Raw genomic sequence first — 21,915 nt, forward strand, 5'->3', positions numbered from 1 at the left:
TATTTGCAAGCAAGACTTCAACCACGGTGTTCCATTTGAACTTATGCGCTTCTCGAATATCTTGAATTTATGCTCAAAATTTTTCAACTCTCGACAGTCTCCAAATGTTGGAGACAATTCTGATATTCAATCTATCTTATAGACTCCATCACTTGGGTCTTTGATTTTTCTAAGGAGTTGTCTTAAAAACACATTCCTTCTACTCTCTTTTTTTTTGCTTTTAGACATTAACAATGTCCTTACTCTTGAATTATTCCACATCGGAACCTCATTGAAAACATGGAACTCAAGTGCACTTTTCAGGCTCGAATTGATGACTTCATTTTCTGAAAGTCTTCGCTAAATTTCTCATCAGCTCGACTGGATGTCTGATGTTTCACTCTCTTGAATTTTGCTTTACAACTGATATCTAAAGCCGATGGAGTCTTGCTTTGCACAAGGCGTTCACCTGGTTTATCCTTATAGGATCAAGCAAGATTACCTCAAACCCCTATAAACAGGTTTATCAATTCCTCGCTTTCCTCGGGAGATAAAGTTTTTCCAATCTATCTTTCCCGAGTTTCGGATTTCGATACCACTATCAACAGCTTTGATTTCTTCTTTGAGTGGCTATGCTCGACGCTCTTCCTCTCGTTTGATCATGTTTCAGATCTCGAGGGGAAATTCGTCTGCATTCTCATCCGAGAAGGGTGTCTTTAGTTATTTTAAACATTAGATCAAGAGTGAATCATAAGAATACTGATAACATTGAAATCAAACTTTATTGAATTGAAAACTTTCAAGTACATCAATAGTTCTCAACACGCCTCAGTGGGCTATATATCAAACTTGACAGAAAATAAAACACTGACTCTAAATGAGAAAGACTGACAAACATGACACTCTTTTTTTTTTGACATTGACACTATCACTCACCAACTTTCAACACAAGAGTTGGTATACACTTGATAGAAGTCAAATCTTGAAACATGATACTTGGAACACCTCACTTGAAACAATGACACTTGGACATGGACAAGGACTAGGCACTGAAGTTCATAAGTAGCATGCCTTCCTCCATGATGTTGTCGGCTAGTGGTTTCGGTTCTGGTATAGGAATCTCGGAAGAGGCGGTCCCATGTAATTCTGTCTACCTTGCCCAAACTGCCCTTGAAAACCAGCTGGTGGCATCATGCCCTCTGCCCTGACATTCTTCGGAGGCTCAAATTCTGACATCTTTCCTTTTCCTTTCGATTCATTTCCCTGCTCTGAGGTGGCATAAGCAAATGTGGTGGGACATTTGAAGGGTTGAATGGGTCTAACCGGTGCATAATTCGCGAAAGCATAGAGTTCAGGAAGAATAGATGAATCTCCATCTATCTCGTCCTGAATTTTATGTTTCAATGCCATGCACTTTTCTGTTGTATGACCAATACCTCCGTGCTACTCGCAGTACTGGTCTCTTCTCCAGTGTTTGGGGAGTGGGTTAGGAAGAGACCTCGGATCTAAAAGTGTCAAACGACCTTCACTGACCCATTTCTTCATGATAACTTCTTGAGGATAACGCATGTGGGTGAATTCCCTCCTCATTCTCTGACCCATCCTTTCTTCCATTGTTATTGGCTTCTTAAGGGGTTGATGATATAGCTCAACATTCTTAACCTCACTGGGAACAACGGCAGGCTTTGTCCCACTATTCAAATCAACGTATCTGTCAAGAATTAAACTCTGGACTGATGTTTCTTCTGTCATAGTCCCCTCATCAACAAACTGCTTTGGAACTGAATCACATCTGGTGGATAAGCATCGCATCTGAATTTTTATCTCCCTCACTTCCTCGGTTAACATGGCCATTTGACCAAACAGTTTAACTATCCAGCTTTCCATTCCAATGAGTGCTGATCTTTCGAAAGATTCCTCTATTGGTCGAGAGTTTGATGGAACAGGTGGTGTATCAGAGAGAGGACGGATAAGGGATGCAGGATCCTTGGAAATAGATCTTCTATCATTTTTCAGAAGCGCTATCTCCTCATTCATGGTGCCCAACTGCGCTAGGATAATTTTCATCATCTCATTGGTGTCAAGGGTATTATTTCCATTCTCCGCCATGGGTTCAGGTATAGGTAGAATGGGAATATGTACTACAAATGAGTGAAGCCAACAAGGTCAGACTCCTGCCATGGAATGGACAAACACTATAGTTCAGCATAGGGTAATCGAATGAAAATGCCATATGTAAGCTGAGACAAAAGATGATACGAATATATCCTCCCATGGATAAAATCCGGCAGCATAACATCTATGCAAAGAGATATGGTAAGATAAGCACATAGAGTTTGTCAACAAGTCTACAGGATAATGACCAAACTCAAGGTATTTGCAGAAAATTCGGCAACATAACAGCTATATAGAGAGGGTCTAAAGCTGCTAATCACAAAGGGTATGCCAATTGGGTTAAGATAAAGTACGGCTCTCAGCAAGAACACACACTCGAATGAATGTCAGCAAGATGAACTCGCAATCAAACAAGTGGAACATAATCAGATCAGAATCAATCATAAGAGAAGGATATAATAGGCAACACCGAATTTTTCATCTATGATCAAAGATGATCAATAGATCAGAAAGAAGACCACGGCCACAAAATGACAGAAGTAGATCATAGACAAGATCTAAACCTGGAAGATTGATCGATAGGATTGATCGAATTAGATAAGAAAACCTCACTGAATAAGAAGGCCCTAATCTAATAATCAATATAAATAGGTATATATACATATATACACCCTAACCAGGGGCACCAGCCCTAAATATAATCCGGAAGAGTCAAGACGCTTGACTCAAGACAGACATGTGAGTGTACTAGGACTGCGCTGTAGCCACCTAAGATGAGCTACAATAATCTATGGATAGGATATGGCTCCTAAATCTAGGCTCCAACATGTGTAAGCAACACATGTTCGTCCTTATATGAATGCAATATATATATAAGCACATGCAAATCCTAATTGGGTTTTACTAAATCAACAAATATATCTATGTACATAATATATGTAAAATGAAAGTAGAGCTCCGGACTCAATATATCGGGTACTATGCATATGATCCATACTTTAAGTATATAACACAAGTACACCGAGTGTTATATACAGTATGCTTCATTGCTCACCGGCTGCTGTAAACACAAGTACACCGAGTGTTTACGACTGCAGCACTAGCGCATAGCTTGGTAACAGATACAACAGCACCATCTGGATAGTGATATCCCATGAGGCACGCATTATATCTATCCCATGGAGCTAATAATAAGAAAATCAATAAAAGAAAATAAAATTAAAATGATGTATGCTGTGCAGTGTGTGAATCCCTTGTTTTAAACACCCATCTGGTGCCCCTGGATTCTAAGCGATTAAATTCCCATTTATAATGATTTTAGCCCAAAATTCTTCAAAGTTAGTAACAAATGGCATTTTAACAGAGTTAGGCAATATCTCGAAAGAAATCCCCAGCAGAGTCGCCAGCCTGTGGACCCCGATCCGAGAGAGGCGCGGCGGTGGAGGGACGTGCCCCCACGCGCTAACTGTCTCTATGGATCATCCACGTGAATGGAGAGCTCTACCAAGGAACTCTCGAAAGAATAATGCCTCTCACAGCATGAGTGGCGATACAAAGGTGAGATACCTCTCGATTCGGGGACTAGCCCAGATTCGAGGCGTACCTTATACAAAGAAGAGTCGCCATCCAGGGAAGTAGGCCCTGGATCCCACACTATACTCTGTTGCAACGGATAACCAGAGATATAAAATAAGGTTCGTGCCTGGTTACGAATTCGGAAGGTCTAAAGAGCACCTCATCCGCCCAAGTGCAAACACCTGGTCTCTTATGCCATTTACTTAATAATTTTGAAGAGCTTTGGGCGAAAATCATATGGAATGGGAATGAATATCTCCGAGAAGACGTCTACCTAAACATGCATGTCTCAGAGATGAAAATTAAACACATACACAAAATAAATGAAAGATGTGTCACCTAAGCAAAACTAGGTTATAAGTGACATGCCTAATGGGTGTCTAAGTTCTGGTGTGCAAACACATGTATGATACAGCTAAATGTATAGGATCTGTACATGAAAGTAAGAAAACACAGCAAAAACATATAACACAAATCAAATCTATACCTGACTGGACAAAATGAGTCCTAACTCTAATGCGACCTGACTCGGACCAAGATGGCCATCCATCCCAGCTGTTCTACGTATCCCGGCCTCGGGAAGAATCGGAGTCAACGTAGTTCGATGCCCTATTCCAAACTACTATGCCTAACCATCTAGAACCGTTATCCTAGACTCGATCCATTAGACTCAACTGATTTTTAAAGCTTTTTTTTTATATGATTGCTTAAATTCAAGTGAATTGTAATTTTCAGGACTCTCTATATGACCTAACTAATGTAAGTTGATTAGCCTTAAGCTAATGCAGGTGGGTCCTACATCCTATGTGTAACTAGGCTGTGCAACCTAAGGAAAACCATGGGCTAATTATATGCTTCCTAGTCTAGCCATCGGTTCGACTAAATGTCTAACCGATCGACTTGAGGCCTCCTAACTCTAGGGACACACACGACAGGACACACCATATCAATACAAATCAGGACAGACTCCTAACTCTAAAACACCCCAAACAAACTAGGACGGACTCCTAACTCTATGGGAAGATCTTTTTGAAAAGGTTTTGAAGAAGTTTTGTATTTTTGAAGGTTCGAAATGTTTATTTTTAAAGGTTTGGCTGGACTTGGGATAAAGATCCCAAGCTGCACTACGTACCTCGTGGAAGAGGATCAAGCCAACGTAGTTCGGAACAGATTTCCTAACTACTCTCCTATGACTCAAGATTTTTGAGATTTTTGGTTTTCCAGATGTTTTTGATGCTTTTTGACTCAAGAGGACAAAATCCTATCATCATAAGGGGAGGACAGGCTCCCGATATCCCGCAAAGGTTGGACAGCATCCTATGCTTTGCAGGGGAAAAAAGACAGAAACACGACTCTGCAAGGGTTGGACAGCATCCTATGCCTTGCAAGAGTGCATAAAGATCACATGATTTGATGATAGGTTAGACAGAATCCTAACCCCTATGATGATAGGACTGACTCCTGAAAGACTGACTCTCTAGCTAAGGACAGACTCATATGCTAAAGACTGACTCTGAAACTAGTGACTCTAAGAGAGGGTGCTATCTAGACAAAGCATGCCTTATAGAAGAAAAGAAGATAAAGAGGGATGCTGGTGAGACTAGGCAAGTCTCCTAACAGAGAGGACAACTATGACCAATGAGACAAAGCCTGTCTCCTAAAAGGGTTTGATTTTTCTGCAATGATAGAGGGAAACCTAATGTTTAGGGGATACACATATAAAAGACTGGTCAAGTCTTTTGAAAAGAAGAGGGGATTCTAGTATCTAAAGAAATTTAACAGAAATCTATAAGACTGTGTTAGTCTATCAAAGAGAGAAGAAAAGGCTATCAGATAATCGTAAATTTCTAACAAATCAAATATTTAAGCAAAGAAGAAATTATAACTAAAGAGTGCACAACCTGTAATACTCATATAATGATAAATAACATTAATTAGTCCAGACCAGCCGCTGGATAGCCTAATAAAGTAAAAACAACATCAAACACTTCTATGCCCAACCACAAGCGCTGCCCCAATATGGGGGTGAAATCAGATGATGCTAAAGTAATCATCTGATATCACAAACACACATGATAATATTTCTAAGCCCGCCTTGAGATCAGACAGTACTCATGTCGATAATATCGAATAGAGTAGTCATCTGATCTCCTTCTTTCCTAAAACAGTTTATTTAAATAAAAAGGAATGAGAAGCAAAATATAAAAGACAGCATATACTGGAATCTTTAGTAGATTATCTAAATTCTAAAATATTCATGAACAACAAAGGCAAAATTAAACTTACCTGAATCCGGATTGTTTGGATTACCTTCGACCTACAAATCATAGTGTTGTTCTCGTGCATTGAATATGCTCTTTCTCCTCTTTTCAAATGGCCAACGAGACTTCCAACTTGCATATTGTATCAACATCAACATTGGTTTCGACAAACTGGTTCTTCAGATCTCTATTCAAAGTAACAGGAATTCCTACCACCTTTGTAGGACATTTCCTTTCTGTAAATGTTTTTGCAAGCTGAGCAGCATCTGTATTGGATGTAACACCTCCAATGATGACAAGGGCATCCAACTTTAAAGCTTGGCATGAGGCTAATGCAGCATTTATTTGCTCAGTAGTTCTCATTTGATCTTTTGTCCGGCCTAGCAAATCATAACCACCTTGATTTTTATAGGTTGAAAGTACATCATCAGTGATTTCCAATGTTTTCTAAGCAAATAAACCTTCAGTACCACCAACAAATCCAAGCAAAGTACTATTATGGTTGTGGCATTTAATAGCATCATGAAGACCCCAAATAACATTATGCCCTCCTGGAGATTGTCTCCCACAGAAGACCACTCCCACTCATATGTGTGTGGAAACGACCGGATGATTAATAGAGCATCAGATGCATCAGCCGTAGCAGTAGCATCACCAAATTCTATCCTCACTGCAGTCTCCTGGAGACAAGGAGGAAGCTGGGGCTTGTAAAAAAAACTCTCTATACTTTCTGAAGTGACAGCACTCTTCATTTCCTCTGGACCTTTGTAAGCCATATAGAGATCAGAAGTTGAAGTTTTATCTTCATAAGCATTTGTAGATGAAATATCACCAGAGGGAGCAGTTTCTGCATCAACTGAATCTGAAAATGTAGTAGCAGACATAACTAAGTTATCTGTTGAGAAAATCTCTGTATGAAATGCAGAGAGAAGCACAGATGCCATCTCCTTCTCTCTGTTTTTCCTGTTGTGTCTTGTGAAGTGGGATATGTCACTGCCCCTGCTGATGCATCGGCAGCTAGAAATGCGGCCACCATTTTTTCCCTTCCGAAGAGTGCAGCTCAATGAAGAGCAGTCCACCCATTTACATCACTGAAGTTTATACCAATGCCACATTTGAAAATTGAATTTAAGGCCCACTCATAGCCCAAGCCAGCTATCAAGTGTATTATGCTCTGATCCTGCCTGGACAGGGAGAAATCCGAAACTTCTCCTTCCCGGTGCTTGCCCATTCTGGGAATATTTCACAAATGCCCATTCTGGAATTCTGGGTGAAACTGGAACTGGAATCTGTCAACAAGTTTGAGATTGATCCAACATTGTGCCTTCCCTCGATGACTTCTCTATAATGAACAAGAACAATGTGATCGAACAAGCAGATTTTTGGCCGGAGCTCCGGCAATGTTGCCGGAAAAAATGATCTTGCCGGAGAAGACTCTCTACCTCTCTCTTGCTCTGTCTTTGCATCAACGAAAAAAACTGAAGCTCTTCTCCGATCTCCTACTCTTTCTCTCAGATCTCGGATTTCTCTCTGCAATTAACGTTTTGAAAATGAATTTTTCAGTGGGTTTGGGGGTAAAGGAGATCGGATCCAAGCCGTAGCAGTGGAGATGGATGGATCTAGAAGAAACGGAGGAACGGCCGGAGTTAAATAGTGCCATCGGAGAAGATGATGCCGGATATGAGGAGGGTGCAATGGCTGACCGGAATCCATGGAGCTCGCCGGAGTTAGGATTTAAAGTTCAAGGAAAAAGGTTTTCTACTCACAAATCCAGCCAAATAAGGATCAAAGGATGAGGGAATTAACCAAAGCAAAGGAGGTAATGGTGATGATCGGTCGGAAAAACTGAAACTCCGGTGAGATCGTCGGAGAAGATAACCAGAGGAGAGTGGAATATGATCGAAAGAAAAATTGAGGGATTCAACTTGAAGAAGAAGAAGAGGAGGAGGAGGAGGAATAGGAAATGATTTTACCCGGAGCTTTGGGCCGGAATCGTGGCCGGAGATTGACGGAGAAGATGATCGGAACAGAAAAGGAGGGTTTCGGCGAGATTCGATTTCTCTCTCCTCAGAGTCTCTCTCTCTCTAAAAAAATTAGTAAAATCTAAAGATCTGCTAAAATGAGGCTTAAGCTCTTATTTATAGATTTTTTTAGGTGATGATATTGACACCCCAAGTTGATAAGCGCACACATGCGCGATCTCATCTGGATAATGCACCCCTCCCACGCTTGATAACTGCACAAACTCCGCTTGTCTTTTTCGAATTTTTTCGTCGGATTTTTCTGAAATTTTGCATAGGCATTTCTAGGGTTTTAAGGCTTTTAAAAATGTATTCATGGGTGATTGGGGCCCTGGATTAACTTGGATTTTCTTTAAAATACATGGGTTTTGGGGTAAATCAAATAAACAGTGTGGGCCACCCCCTCCTTGCACCATACTTGCCTCCTCAGCCCGTTTGCTGGGCAAACGCGCTCAGATCATGATGAAATTTTGCAGGGGGTTAAAAGAGACCCGAATCCAGCCTAGGGCGAAGTTTGGGACCCTAATGCTGAGATTTGGACGGATTTGGTATGAGCCGGGAAGATTTAGGGTTTAGTCAAAATGGGGTGTCTACAGATGCCCCTCTTTGGCAGAGCGTGCTTGTCGCGCGAATGTCAAAGCTGAACAGACGTCACATTTTGACTAACCCAAAATTGATTTAGAGAACAGGATGGAGAAAATGATTTGGTGAAGGTTGGATTATTAGAAGGTTGGTTTGTTAGGAGTGTTGGTTTTCTGCTCAGAGGCGGATGGTTTTATGCTCAGAGGCAAATAGTTTATGCACGGAGGTTGAAAGGTTTTAGCTTAGATGCTAGGGAATTTTAGCTCGGAGGCCTGAGTTTTTGCACAGAGGCTTGTTTCTATGTTCAAAATCATGGTTTTATGCTCAGAGGCGAGGATTTATGCTTGGAAGCAAGGATTTATGCTCGGAGGCCAAAATTTATACTTGGAAACAAGGATTTATGCCCGGAGGCAAGGCTTTATGCTTGGAAGCAAGGATTTATGCTCGGAGGCCAAGATTTATGCTTGGAAACAAAGGAATTTATGCTCGGAGGCAATGATTTATGCTCGGAGGCAAGGATTTATGCTCGGAGGCAAGGAACTTATGCTCAGAGGCAGGGTTTTATGCTCGGAGGCAAGGATTTATGCTCAGAGGCAAGGAATTTATGCTCAGAGGCAAGGATTTATGCTCGGAGGCAAGGACTTTATGCTCGGAGGTAAGGATTTTATGCTCGGAGGCAAGGTTTTATGCTCAGAGGCAGGGTTTTATGCTCGGAGGCAGGGTTTATGCTCGGAGGCAGGGTTTTATGCTCGGAGGCAGGGTTTTTGCTCAGAGGCAAGGTTTTATGCTCGGAGGCAGGGTTTTATGCTCAGAGGCAAGGTTTTTATGCTCGGAGGCAAGGTTTTATGCTCGGAGGCAAGGAATTTATGCTCGGAGGCAAGGATTTATGCTCGGAGGCAAGGGTTTTGGCACAGAGGCCTGGGTTTAGCTCGGAGGCTTGAAAGTTTTAGCTCAGAGGCTTGATGGTTTATGCACAGAGGCAGGGCAGTTTATGCACAGAGGCAGATGATTTAATTTGAATGCTTGGTTTAATTACACTTTGCGGGTGGAAACTCCACTGGGGATAATGAGACAGACTCTCAATGAATGACGGTGAGACAAAACTCTCAAAGGATTAGTTAGACAAATTCTCAATGGAGGGTGAGTTTTCTGCTGAGAACCAGATTCAGATAACTTGCTGGGATTTGGGTATTTGACTTTATTTTTCAGGAGAACAGAATTCTACTGAGGTTTGAAGACTTTAAGGAGCTCATTCTAGACTCTGCTGGGAAAAATGATTTTCTGAAACATTGATTCTGCTAGAGAATAGGCTCAACTAGGAGTTTGAAAGTTTGACTCGAAATACACTCGCGTCTCTTATCTCAACTTGCTATAGACATTGGCACTGATTGCCTTTTGTGTATTTGATATCTTTTATGACGCAAGTCATAAAAGATGCCCCTAGTGTGTTGTGATTCCATGACAAGAGTCTTAAGGAAGTGGTACACTGGTGGTTGAAGAAAAAATGCTTTGATCTGTGGAAGCTTAAGTTTGCACAGGCTCTTTTCTTTGGTATGGGAGGGAATAAGACAATCTCCATGATGGCTGAGTCTGAGAATCTCTTCTATTTTTGCTCACTGCTTGAGGCCTTGATATCTCTGACAGGTGTGAACAAGGTGTCTCTTACCCCTTCTTTGATTCTCAACCAGGTTTCACTTTGAATTTTCTTCCCATTTTGGAAGGTGTACTCTCGCTCTTCCAATGCCAGACAACTTTAGACCTTTAGAGAAAAATGGATAAGAATGAGGAATAAACTGCTAATGACTCAATCAAAGAAGACTCAGATTATTCAAAGGACTTGACTCCCTTTCGATTCACCCTTAGATCAAATGTGTCATTTTTTATGGTTAGGCTAGCTGCTCTCAGAGTAATTTCGAAAACCATGTCAAGAGGCTCTAATTTCCTCCATCAAGAGTAATGTCATGGTTATTACCCCCTTCGGATTGCTCAGTTTCGATGCCCCTAGTTTAAGGAGGTATCAAAGTAAGTCCTGCCGACACTACTCAGATTCCGGGATCTTTCCCTGTTTGAAGACTGCTTCTCCATCTCATTGACTTCTCTCTTTGCAAGAAGTCGCAACTGATGTATTCCAAGTTTTCAGTCTTGCAAACTGCTTGTCTTGATTTCTGTCTGAATTTCTTATACTACTCAAGTTCTGAAATCCTTCATGACTGAGGAGCGCCTTCTATATCTCCCCAACTTTCTATTGATGGGAATTCTTTGCTCTTGACCAAATTAACCCTTCAAGTTTTCAATCCTGCATACTGTTACCCTCATTTTTGCATAAGTCAACTCCTGTGGTTATTGACTTAGCAGTTGCATGACTCTAGGCCGCCCTTTCGGGTTTTCAACCTAGTGGGTCTTCAGACTCTCGTTCTTTTCTTTTCTTTTCTTTATATTTTTGCACTTGTTTGCCTTGAACCGTTGCTCGTTTTACCAGAAGGACTTTCTAGGTAGGCTTAGGTTCAAAGGGTAAGATATTTCTTTGGTTCAAACGATTTGGACCGAATCTGGTCTTGCCAGACTACCTACGTACCCCAAAAATGGAGGATCAGGTCCGCGTAGTTCGCTTTTGGGGTTTAACAAAGATTGGTTTAGCTTTTTAGCTTCAAAATTTTGAAAGGGGATGATTTAGCATTTATCCCCAAGGTTGTGACCGAATCTGAATTAATCAGACTGCTTACGTACCCCTGAAGAGGTGGGGATCAGGTCATGACGTAGTTCGGGTGCATAAAATGCCCCTGGTTTATAATGTGGTTGAAAGAATTGTTTGGTTTTAGCTTTTGGCTCAAAGGTTTACAAACGGTTTTTCAAACATTAGGATTTTGGCTATAACAGCTCAAACGACCAAGGATGGCCTCCTGGTGTGTTGACGTACAAGCTTCTTGAAGAATAAGGTTCAAAAGCTTTGAATATTTTTGTTGAGGAGTCTGACAGTATTTGCAAGCAAGACTTCAACCACGGTGTTCCATTTGAACTTATGCGCTTCTCGAATATCTTGAATTTATGCTCAAAATTTTTCAACTCTCGACAGTCTCCAAATGTTGGAGACAATTCTGATATTCAATCTATCTTATAGACTCCATCACTTGGGTCTTTGATTTTTCTAAGGAGTTGTCTTAAAAACACATTCCTTCTACTCTCTTTTTTTTTGCTTTTAGACATTAACAATGTCCTTACTCTTGAATTATTCCACATCGGAACCTCATTGAAAACATGGAACTCAAGTGCACTTTTCAGGCTCGAATTGATGACTTCATTTTCTGAAAGTCTTCGCTAAATTTCTCATCAGCTCGACTGGATGTCTGATGTTTCACTCTCTTGAATTTTGCTTTACAACTGATATCTAAAGCCGATGGAGTCTTGCTTTGCACAAGGCGTTCACCTGGTTTATCCTTATAGGATCAAGCAAGATTACCTCAAACCCCTATAAACAGGTTTATCAATTCCTCGCTTTCCTCGGGAGATAAAGTTTTTCCAATCTATCTTTCCCGAGTTTCGGATTTCGATACCACTATCAACAGCTTTGATTTCTTCTTTGAGTGGCTATGCTCGACGCTCTTCCTCTCGTTTGATCATGTTTCAGATCTCGAGGGGAAATTCGTCTGCATTCTCATCCGAGAAGGGTGTCTTTAGTTATTTTAAACATTAGATCAAGAGTGAATCATAAGAATACTGATAACATTGAAATCAAACTTTATTGAATTGAAAACTTTCAAGTACATCAATAGTTCTCAACACGCCTCAGTGGGCTATATATCAAACTTGACAGAAAATAAAACACTGACTCTAAATGAGAAAGACTGACAAACATGACACTCTTTTTTTTTTGACATTGACACTATCACTCACCAACTTTCAACACAAGAGTTGGTATACACTTGATAGAAGTCAAATCTTGAAACATGATACTTGGAACACCTCACTTGAAACAATGACACTTGGACATGGACAAGGACTAGGCACTGAAGTTCATAAGTAGCATGCCTTCCTCCATGATGTTGTCGGCTAGTGGTTTCGGTTCTGGTATAGGAATCTCGGAAGAGGCGGTCCCATGTAATTCTGTCTACCTTGCCCAAACTGCCCTTGAAAACCAGCTGGTGGCATCATGCCCTCTGCCCTGACATTCTTCGGAGGCTCAAATTCTGACATCTTTCCTTTTCCTTTCGATTCATTTCCCTGCTCTGAGGTGGCATAAGCAAATGTGGTGGGACATTTGAAGGGTTGAATGGGTCTAACCGGTGCATAATTCGCGAAAGCATAGAGTTCAGGAAGAATAGATGAATCTCCATCTATCTCGTCCTGAATTTTATGTTTCAATGCCATGCACTTTTCTGTTGTATGACCAATACCTCCGTGCTACTCGCAGTACTGGTCTCTTCTCCAGTGTTTGGGGAGTGGGTTAGGAAGAGACCTCGGATCTAAAAGTGTCAAACGACCTTCACTGACCCATTTCTTCATGATAACTTCTTGAGGATAACGCATGTGGGTGAATTCCCTCCTCATTCTCTGACCCATCCTTTCTTCCATTGTTATTGGCTTCTTAAGGGGTTGATGATATAGCTCAACATTCTTAACCTCACTGGGAACAACGGCAGGCTTTGTCCCACTATTCAAATCAACGTATCTGTCAAGAATTAAACTCTGGACTGATGTTTCTTCTGTCATAGTCCCCTCATCAACAAACTGCTTTGGAACTGAATCACATCTGGTGGATAAGCATCGCATCTGAATTTTTATCTCCCTCACTTCCTCGGTTAACATGGCCATTTGACCAAACAGTTTAACTATCCAGCTTTCCATTCCAATGAGTGCTGATCTTTCGAAAGATTCCTCTATTGGTCGAGAGTTTGATGGAACAGGTGGTGTATCAGAGAGAGGACGGATAAGGGATGCAGGATCCTTGGAAATAGATCTTCTATCATTTTTCAGAAGCGCTATCTCCTCATTCATGGTGCCCAACTGCGCTAGGATAATTTTCATCATCTCATTGGTGTCAAGGGTATTATTTCCATTCTCCGCCATGGGTTCAGGTATAGGTAGAATGGGAATATGTACTACAAATGAGTGAAGCCAACAAGGTCAGACTCCTGCCATGGAATGGACAAACACTATAGTTCAGCATAGGGTAATCGAATGAAAATGCCATATGTAAGCTGAGACAAAAGATGATACGAATATATCCTCCCATGGATAAAATCCGGCAGCATAACATCTATGCAAAGAGATATGGTAAGATAAGCACATAGAGTTTGTCAACAAGTCTACAGGATAATGACCAAACTCAAGGTATTTGCAGAAAATTCGGCAACATAACAGCTATATAGAGAGGGTCTAAAGCTGCTAATCACAAAGGGTATGCCAATTGGGTTAAGATAAAGTACGGCTCTCAGCAAGAACACACACTCGAATGAATGTCAGCAAGATGAACTCGCAATCAAACAAGTGGAACATAATCAGATCAGAATCAATCATAAGAGAAGGATATAATAGGCAACACCGAATTTTTCATCTATGATCAAAGATGATCAATAGATCAGAAAGAAGACCACGGCCACAAAATGACAGAAGTAGATCATAGACAAGATCTAAACCTGGAAGATTGATCGATAGGATTGATCGAATTAGATAAGAAAACCTCACTGAATAAGAAGGCCCTAATCTAATAATCAATATAAATAGGTATATATACATATATACACCCTAACCAGGGGCACCAGCCCTAAATATAATCCGGAAGAGTCAAGACGCTTGACTCAAGACAGACATGTGAGTGTACTAGGACTGCGCTGTAGCCACCTAAGATGAGCTACAATAATCTATGGATAGGATATGGCTCCTAAATCTAGGCTCCAACATGTGTAAGCAACACATGTTCGTCCTTATATGAATGCAATATATATATAAGCACATGCAAATCCTAATTGGGTTTTACTAAATCAACAAATATATCTATGTACATAATATATGTAAAATGAAAGTAGAGCTCCGGACTCAATATATCGGGTACTATGCATATGATCCATACTTTAAGTATATAACACAAGTACACCGAGTGTTATATACAGTATGCTTCATTGCTCACCGGCTGCTGTAAACACAAGTACACCGAGTGTTTACGACTGCAGCACTAGCGCATAGCTTGGTAACAGATACAACAGCACCATCTGGATAGTGATATCCCATGAGGCACGCATTATATCTATCCCATGGAGCTAATAATAAGAAAATCAATAAAAGAAAATAAAATTAAAATGATGTATGCTGTGCAGTGTGTGAATCCCTTGTTTTAAACACCCATCTGGTGCCCCTGGATTCTAAGCGATTAAATTCCCATTTATAATGATTTTAGCCCAAAATTCTTCAAAGTTAGTAACAAATGGCATTTTAACAGAGTTAGGCAATATCTCGAAAGAAATCCCCAGCAGAGTCGCCAGCCTGTGGACCCCGATCCGAGAGAGGCGCGGCGGTGGAGGGACGTGCCCCCACGCGCTAACTGTCTCTATGGATCATCCACGTGAATGGAGAGCTCTACCAAGGAACTCTCGAAAGAATAATGCCTCTCACAGCATGAGTGGCGATACAAAGGTGAGATACCTCTCGATTCGGGGACTAGCCCAGATTCGAGGCGTACCTTATACAAAGAAGAGTCGCCATCCAGGGAAGTAGGCCCTGGATCCCACACTATACTCTGTTGCAACGGATAACCAGAGATATAAAATAAGGTTCGTGCCTGGTTACGAATTCGGAAGGTCTAAAGAGCACCTCATCCGCCCAAGTGCAAACACCTGGTCTCTTATGCCATTTACTTAATAATTTTGAAGAGCTTTGGGCGAAAATCATATGGAATGGGAATGAATATCTCCGAGAAGACGTCTACCTAAACATGCATGTCTCAGAGATGAAAATTAAACACATACACAAAATAAATGAAAGATGTGTCACCTAAGCAAAACTAGGTTATAAGTGACATGCCTAATGGGTGTCTAAGTTCTGGTGTGCAAACACATGTATGATACAGCTAAATGTATAGGATCTGTACATGAAAGTAAGAAAACACAGCAAAAACATATAACACAAATCAAATCTATACCTGACTGGACAAAATGAGTCCTAACTCTAATGCGACCTGACTCGGACCAAGATGGCCATCCATCCCAGCTGTTCTACGTATCCCGGCCTCGGGAAGAATCGGAGTCAACGTAGTTCGATGCCCTATTCCAAACTACTATGCCTAACCATCTAGAACCGTTATCCTAGACTCGATCCATTAGACTCAACTGATTTTTAAAGCTTTTTTTTTATATGATTGCTTAAATTCAAGTGAATTGTAATTTTCAGGACTCTCTATATGACCTAACTAATGTAAGTTGATTAGCCTTAAGCTAATGCAGGTGGGTCCTACATCCTATGTGTAACTAGGCTGTGCAACCTAAGGAAAACCATGGGCTAATTATATGCTTCCTAGTCTAGCCATCGGTTCGACTAAATGTCTAACCGATCGACTTGAGGCCTCCTAACTCTAGGGACACACACGACAGGACACACCATATCAATACAAATCAGGACAGACTCCTAACTCTAAAACACCCCAAACAAACTAGGACGGACTCCTAACTCTATGGGAAGATCTTTTTGAAAAGGTTTTGAAGAAGTTTTGTATTTTTGAAGGTTCGAAATGTTTATTTTTAAAGGTTTGGCTGGACTTGGGATAAAGATCCCAAGCTGCACTACGTACCTCGTGGAAGAGGATCAAGCCAACGTAGTTCGGAACAGATTTCCTAACTACTCTCCTATGACTCAAGATTTTTGAGATTTTTGGTTTTCCAGATGTTTTTGATGCTTTTTGACTCAAGAGGACAAAATCCTATCATCATAAGGGGAGGACAGGCTCCCGATATCCCGCAAAGGTTGGACAGCATCCTATGCTTTGCAGGGGAAAAAAGACAGAAACACGACTCTGCAAGGGTTGGACAGCATCCTATGCCTTGCAAGAGTGCATAAAGATCACATGATTTGATGATAGGTTAGACAGAATCCTAACCCCTATGATGATAGGACTGACTCCTGAAAGACTGACTCTCTAGCTAAGGACAGACTCATATGCTAAAGACTGACTCTGAAACTAGTGACTCTAAGAGAGGGTGCTATCTAGACAAAGCATGCCTTATAGAAGAAAAGAAGATAAAGAGGGATGCTGGTGAGACTAGGCAAGTCTCCTAACAGAGAGGACAACTATGACCAATGAGACAAAGCCTGTCTCCTAAAAGGGTTTGATTTTTCTGCAATGATAGAGGGAAACCTAATGTTTAGGGGATACACATATAAAAGACTGGTCAAGTCTTTTGAAAAGAAGAGGGGATTCTAGTATCTAAAGAAATTTAACAGAAATCTATAAGACTGTGTTAGTCTATCAAAGAGAGAAGAAAAGGCTATCAGATAATCGTAAATTTCTAACAAATCAAATATTTAAGCAAAGAAGAAATTATAACTAAAGAGTGCACAACCTGTAATACTCATATAATGATAAATAACATTAATTAGTCCAGACCAGCCGCTGGATAGCCTAATAAAGTAAAAACAACATCAAACACTTCTATGCCCAACCACAAGCGCTGCCCCAATATGGGGGTGAAATCAGATGATGCTAAAGTAATCATCTGATATCACAAACACACATGATAATATTTCTAAGCCCGCCTTGAGATCAGACAGTACTCATGTCGATAATATCGAATAGAGTAGTCATCTGATCTCCTTCTTTCCTAAAACAGTTTATTTAAATAAAAAGGAATGAGAAGCAAAATATAAAAGACAGCATATACTGGAATCTTTAGTAGATTATCTAAATTCTAAAATATTCATGAACAACAAAGGCAAAATTAAACTTACCTGAATCCGGATTGTTTGGATTACCTTCGACCTACAAATCATAGTGTTGTTCTCGTGCATTGAATATGCTCTTTCTCCTCTTTTCAAATGGCCAACGAGACTTCCAACTTGCATATTGTATCAACATCAACATTGGTTTCGACAAACTGGTTCTTCAGATCTCTATTCAAAGTAACAGGAATTCCTACCACCTTTGTAGGACATTTCCTTTCTGTAAATGTTTTTGCAAGCTGAGCAGCATCTGTATTGGATGTAACACCTCCAATGATGACAAGGGCATCCAACTTTAAAGCTTGGCATGAGGCTAATGCAGCATTTATTTGCTCAGTAGTTCTCATTTGATCTTTTGTCCGGCCTAGCAAATCATAACCACCTTGATTTTTATAGGTTGAAAGTACATCATCAGTGATTTCCAATGTTTTCTAAGCAAATAAACCTTCAGTACCACCAACAAATCCAAGCAAAGTACTATTATGGTTGTGGCATTTAATAGCATCATGAAGACCCCAAATAACATTATGCCCTCCTGGAGATTGTCTCCCACAGAAGACCACTCCCACTCATATGTGTGTGGAAACGACCGGATGATTAATAGAGCATCAGATGCATCAGCCGTAGCAGTAGCATCACCAAATTCTATCCTCACTGCAGTCTCCTGGAGACAAGGAGGAAGCTGGGGCTTGTAAAAAAAACTCTCTATACTTTCTGAAGTGACAGCACTCTTCATTTCCTCTGGACCTTTGTAAGCCATATAGAGATCAGAAGTTGAAGTTTTATCTTCATAAGCATTTGTAGATGAAATATCACCAGAGGGAGCAGTTTCTGCATCAACTGAATCTGAAAATGTAGTAGCAGACATAACTAAGTTATCTGTTGAGAAAATCTCTGTATGAAATGCAGAGAGAAGCACAGATGCCATCTCCTTCTCTCTGTTTTTCCTGTTGTGTCTTGTGAAGTGGGATATGTCACTGCCCCTGCTGATGCATCGGCAGCTAGAAATGCGGCCACCATTTTTTCCCTTCCGAAGAGTGCAGCTTAATGAAGAGCAGTCCACCCATTTACATCACTGAAGTTTATACCAATGCCACATTTGAAAATTGAATTTAAGGCCCACTCATAGCCCAAGCCAGCTATCAAGTGTATTATGCTCTGATCCTGCCTGGACAGGGAGAAATCCGAAACTTCTCCTTCCCGGTGCTTGCCCATTCTGGGAATATTTCACAAATGCCCATTCTGGAATTCTGGGTGAAACTGGAACTGGAATCTGTCAACAAGTTTGAGATTGATCCAACATTGTGCCTTCCCTCGATGACTTCTCTATAATGAACAAGAACAATGTGATCGAACAAGCAGATTTTTGGCCGGAGCTCCGGCAATGTTGCCGGAAAAAATGATCTTGCCGGAGAAGACTCTCTACCTCTCTCTTGCTCTGTCTTTGCATCAACGAAAAAAACTGAAGCTCTTCTCCGATCTCCTACTCTTTCTCTCAGATCTCGGATTTCTCTCTGCAATTAACGTTTTGAAAATGAATTTTTCAGTGGGTTTGGGGGTAAAGGAGATCGGATCCAAGCCGTAGCAGTGGAGATGGATGGATCTAGAAGAAACGGAGGAACGGCCGGAGTTAAATAGTGCCATCGGAGAAGATGATGCCGGATATGAGGAGGGTGCAATGGCTGACCGGAATCCATGGAGCTCGCCGGAGTTAGGATTTAAAGTTCAAGGAAAAAGGTTTTCTACTCACAAATCCAGCCAAATAAGGATCAAAGGATGAGGGAATTAACCAAAGCAAAGGAGGTAATGGTGATGATCGGTCGGAAAAACTGAAACTCCGGTGAGATCGTCGGAGAAGATAACCAGAGGAGAGTGGAATATGATCGAAAGAAAAATTGAGGGATTCAACTTGAAGAAGAAGAAGAGGAGGAGGAGGAGGAATAGGAAATGATTTTACCCGGAGCTTTGGGCCGGAATCGTGGCCGGAGATTGACGGAGAAGATGATCGGAACAGAAAAGGAGGGTTTCGGCGAGATTCGATTTCTCTCTCCTCAGAGTCTCTCTCTCTCTAAAAAAATTAGTAAAATCTAAAGATCTGCTAAAATGAGGCTTAAGCTCTTATTTATAGATTTTTTTAGGTGATGATATTGACACCCCAAGTTGATAAGCGCACACATGCGCGATCTCATCTGGATAATGCACCCCTCCCACGCTTGATAACTGCACAAACTCCGCTTGTCTTTTTCGAATTTTTTCGTCGGATTTTTCTGAAATTTTGCATAGGCATTTCTAGGGTTTTAAGGCTTTTAAAAATGTATTCATGGGTGATTGGGGCCCTGGATTAACTTGGATTTTCTTTAAAATACATGGGTTTTGGGGTAAATCAAATAAACAGTGTGGGCCACCCCCTCCTTGCACCATACTTGCCTCCTCAGCCCGTTTGCTGGGCAAACGCGCTCAGATCATGATGAAATTTTGCAGGGGGTTAAAAGAGACCCGAATCCAGCCTAGGGCGAAGTTTGGGACCCTAATGCTGAGATTTGGACGGATTTGGTATGAGCCGGGAAGATTTAGGGTTTAGTCAAAATGGGGTGTCTACAAAGCCCTATGGAGATCCTCTTCTTGAATGTAGATTCACAAATCAAAGCATAGAGAGGACTAAACTTAGGAACCTTGGATTAGAAAGTTTTAGGCTCAAATAAATGTGAAATGATTTGCCAAAAGGTTGTTTAGTTGGTCTAGGATAGGGTATAAATAGCCCACACAAAGATATGACCGTTTGGAGGCAAAACCGTAAATAATTGGCTTAGAAAAATCTAGCCATTTGAGCCCCAATGGCTACTTTTCGATACCGGCGAGGTCGACCAAGGTGTCGCGGTCGCCTTCCCTATCGGGCGCTCTATTTTTTATTTTCAAATTTCTTATCGCCGCGGTTGACCGGGTCTATCGCGGTCGCCCTTTGAGAGCAATCTAGACTTTTTACTTTTTGTCTAGAACCCTATCTGTGGTCGCCAGGTCCTATGGTGGTCGACCAGCCCGACCATGCTGGATTGCCTTTGGATTTCCAAAAGCACATCGGTGGTCGCCTAAGAGACCTTGTTCGACCGGCCCAATAAGTTTCGGTAGGTGCTGGATTTCCAGCCACCTTACCGCGGTCGCCCGGGGTACCCCAGTCGACCGGCCCTGCTTGAAAATTTAGTTTTAGATATTAAAATTCCAGGGACTTGAGCCATGGTCTTTGGGCTTTTGTCCAAGGTTTTCAAATACATTTTGGGGAGTGTGGATGGTTTCTAAAGATATCAAATTTGTTTTAAAAAACCATTTTGAAAACCTTTGAAAGTGCAAATACATTTAAACAAGAGGACTCCAATACAGTATAAAAATAGTATAACCTTGAGTCTTCTTTGATTGCTTGGCTCCTCAACACTTTCTTAGACATCTCCGGCTTGTGAGTGAACTCTTTGACATTCTTCAGGTCATGTGACTTCCTCTATTTCTTGGACATTTTCAATGTTGCATGAGAAGGCCACCAATGTTAGTTCATCTCCAAGCTTCTTCTGGCACTTGCTAGGCATGCTTGAGGGATCTTTGGCTTGAGCTCTTGACTTGAACATCTTCCAGAGATGATGTCTTCAATGTATGTACAAGCTCTTCGGTTCATTTGCATGTTGATCCGCAAGCCATGTGTTGAGTTGTATTGTGCTATCTTCAGTTTGACATGTGAGTTTCCTGTCTAAGGCACAACACTACAAAGCAACACATTAGTCCATAAAGACTAATCAATTTAGGTTTGCTAGCATCAAAATAAGAAGGAAAAGGTGAATGATTGAACCCATGGGAACCCTTGGGCTTATATTTATCTATGTTGGGTTTCTAGTACGTAGAGAAGTTTAAAGAGTTTTGTTTTTACTAAAAGTATGTGTGATGGTTATCCAAATAAACCACATACATTATGAATATAAAGAAAGAGAAAGTTAAGGTATTTGCAAAACCAGCTTTTTCTCTCTCTTTTCAATAGTTATTTCTTCTTCAAGATAACCAAAGAAGTACTCTCTCTCTCTCTCTCTCTCTCTCTCTCTCTCTCTTCCTCTTTCTCTTTCTTGTTCTTTTCCCTGCTGACCTCTCTCTGCATCTCTTGCTCACTCTCTCTTGAGTGGGGGGGCCTACCTAGGTATGGACTACGTGGATCCCAGCCTGGCATGTGACATGTTTAAAGGGCCTTGTCTATCGTGTCCCATCTGGAACTTTTGGTGTATTAGTAAGGTACATAACACACAAACACACACACGCACACACTCTCTCTGGCTTTCCATATCTGTCCATTCTTCTACTGTTGCAGGAATGAAAGGCCATTCTTAGTCATCATACACTCGGTGTCGTGGAATATTGCCAATGAGATCCCTCTGCCAGTTAGAGCTTCTCTCTGGGCGATTGTTGACATGGTGATTATTTGGATGCTT

The sequence above is a fragment of the Tasmannia lanceolata genome, unplaced genomic scaffold, assembly GCF_043159265.1.
Source record: "Tasmannia lanceolata isolate RefF3 unplaced genomic scaffold, GAP_Taslan_0.1 ptg000012l, whole genome shotgun sequence".
Taxonomy (NCBI): Eukaryota; Viridiplantae; Streptophyta; class Magnoliopsida; order Canellales; family Winteraceae; genus Tasmannia; species Tasmannia lanceolata.